Genomic DNA, 2,539 nt, shown 5'->3' with positions numbered 1-2,539 from the left:
CCCGCCGCGCCACGTCACGCCGCGCCGGTTGGGCCCCACGGCGCGACGCGGTGCGGCTCGGCGCGGCCCGGGGCACGGCCGTCCGGGTCCTCTGTGAGTCAGTGCAGTTTGGCGTGCACGCCAGCCGAGCCGCCGGTGCGAGCGCCGCTCGAGCCGCCCGCCCGCGTCCCCGCGAGCACCGCGACGACGACGCGCGCCCCGGGGCCGCCGTCATGGCGCCATGAAGGAGCCGCTGGTGGCCGCGGGCCCCGCCGCCGCGCTGTCCGAGGCCCTGGCCGAGACCACCGCCGCCGCCGTCGGGCACCCCGCCGGCGCCCCCGCGGCCCCGCCGGCGGCCTGCGGGCCCAACGGGCTGAAGGCGGCCGGGCCCGGGTCTCCGCCGACGGCCGCGCCGAGGCTGAGCAGGTCCCCGTCGCGGCTGGCCAAGCCGGCGTCCCCGACGGCGCATCTCAACGGCGCGGGTGCGGGTGCCTCGGCCCTGGACTGCGTATCCAAACGGTGTGTGTGTGTGTGAGAGTGTGCGCGTGAGGTAGGCGCAGGGAGGGAGGGGGGGCGTGCGAGCGGGTGTGAGCCCCCACGGCGTCGAGGATGATAATGTAACGTGTTATTGTGCGGGACCCGAGCGAGCGAGCGGCAAAAGCTTTCTTCCCCTCTGGAGCGCCGTACTGTAAAGCGCGCCGCAGCAGCGTTAGCGAAACGACGAGTGAGCCGCAGTGTCGGGTATCAACATCACGGCACGCGCGACTGATGGGAGAGAGGCACGGCCATTGCCTTCGCGTCGTCGCAAAGAGATTTCAGGATGGCGCTGAAAGCTATCAAAGCCGCAGATAAAATGTCAGGTGTGGCAGTGCTGCTCGCACCGAAACGAGACGGCCCAGGGGAGGGCCATGGGCTAGGGCAGTTCAGTGCCGGCCGGGCCCTCGCGTAGGTCCATCCCCCGCGTCCCGCGCCCCCGCGCCCCGCAGCCGGCTGTGCTTCGCCGTGCGCCTCCCAGGCCGCGCCGCCCGCCCGGCCGCTTGCGGTTGGCACTGCCATTGCCCTCTACTTCCCCCCTCCCTTTTTCCCCCTTTTCTTTCTCATCCTTCGCCTCCTTTTGGGTCCTCGTTAAACGTGCCTTAGAGAATGTTATGCTGGCGATGAAGCTGTTTCAACTTCAACCTATGCAGTGCAAATTGTACTCATGATGGGGTGTTCAACTAACTTCTCCACCGAACAGACTCCTTTTGAAATTGAATGAAGGAACTAAAATTGATAGTGTCATTAAGTTAACTGTGACAATTTAATTGACAAATTTTATAGAACTGAGAAGTGCTGTTTTTATTTCAATATTTTAACACGTTCAGTTCAGAGAAGGAGGAAGGGCGTGTGCCATCATGACCCTGTGGATGGTCATTGGTCATGTATGTTATGTGACTGACTCGACGAGTTAAATCTTATTGATTCGTCAGTTAAGTCATAAGACATAAGTCTGAAGAAAAAAAATGCGTGCAATTAAAGTAACTGATTGGATTGTTACTGTATGATTTTATTTCTTTCTTTTTTTTCACTTTTAATTCCGATAATCCTCTCGCAACGCTCTCGCTCGGTGGCTCGCACTGGTTTCGAGTTTCCCATTGCCTGGCGGCTGCAAGCGAGATGGACTCATCCGATCGATTGCTTCAATCTCCTCGGCTGCAGGCGCTGCAGGTGGGCAAGGCGAGTCATGCGCGCGCCTACATCTCCGTTACACATCCCCCCATCCCCCCTCCCTTTTCTGATTTTTTTCTGCCACCTGTCGAACAAACTTTTTAGCACGCCAATCCGCTCTGATGAAGCCGTCGAGTGGGCTTAAGGTGTCCGGGCCGGGTTTTTCCCAGATTTATTCATCAAAGTACGTCGTCGTGAGCTCGGCGCCTGCGAAACTCGGGTTAGGCCGCCCCGCAGTGCACGTGTGCACTGCAGACGAGATGTTGCCTACCTACCAGGCGTTATGTGAGCTTGCACAGGCTGGCAGGTTCGTCGTAACGCGTGACGGCAATGACTATAACGTACTTTCTGAATGATAACTAATTTATGTCTCTGTCATTTTTATAAATCTGAGATTTGAGTGTCTGAGGAAATAGGGTAGATCGAGAAAAACTTTTGTTTTTGTTTTCACAAATTTTGGTGTTGTGCCTTAATTAAGAGGAAGCTCGTCGAGTAAGTGTATCATTTAGATACAGTGTCGTCGCAGGTTCTCTGTAGTCGACGGAGATAGTCATCAGAGAGGTACAATGACACAAAGCCGGAAATGGTTATGCATGCCCCTACAAAACGTTAACAAACGTTAAAACGTTCACCGTTTTGAACGCCCCGTTCCGATGCCACGCACGCCGACGCACTTGGCCGGCCGCGTTATTCCTCTCGCCTTAATTCCGAGCCCGTTAATGAGTGCGTACGCGTATGTTTATCTCTGAACACACGCGGCCCGCGCGGTCCCGTTCAGAGACCCACCGCCGCAGCGCTCTACTTGTCGGCCCGACGGGCGGCGGGGAGATGTCCGAGCCCCCCCCCCCCCCCC

At 58.3% G+C, this 2,539-nt stretch overlaps 1 protein-coding gene across 4 annotated transcripts in view; it reads left to right on the top strand.

Annotated features, from left to right (window-relative positions):
- LOC113211966 (uncharacterized) overlaps positions 1 to 2,539 on the top strand; it is a 17,622-nt gene that overhangs the window by 9,982 nt on the left and 5,101 nt on the right. The window lies entirely within an intron of this gene.

This window comes from Frankliniella occidentalis, unplaced genomic scaffold (assembly GCF_000697945.3).
Source record: "Frankliniella occidentalis isolate FOCC.00 unplaced genomic scaffold, Focc_3.1 Scaffold98, whole genome shotgun sequence".
Classification (NCBI taxonomy): Eukaryota; Metazoa; Arthropoda; class Insecta; order Thysanoptera; family Thripidae; genus Frankliniella; species Frankliniella occidentalis.
Note: the sequence above shows the minus strand (reverse complement) of the source record. Positions and strands in the feature narration are given on the sequence as shown.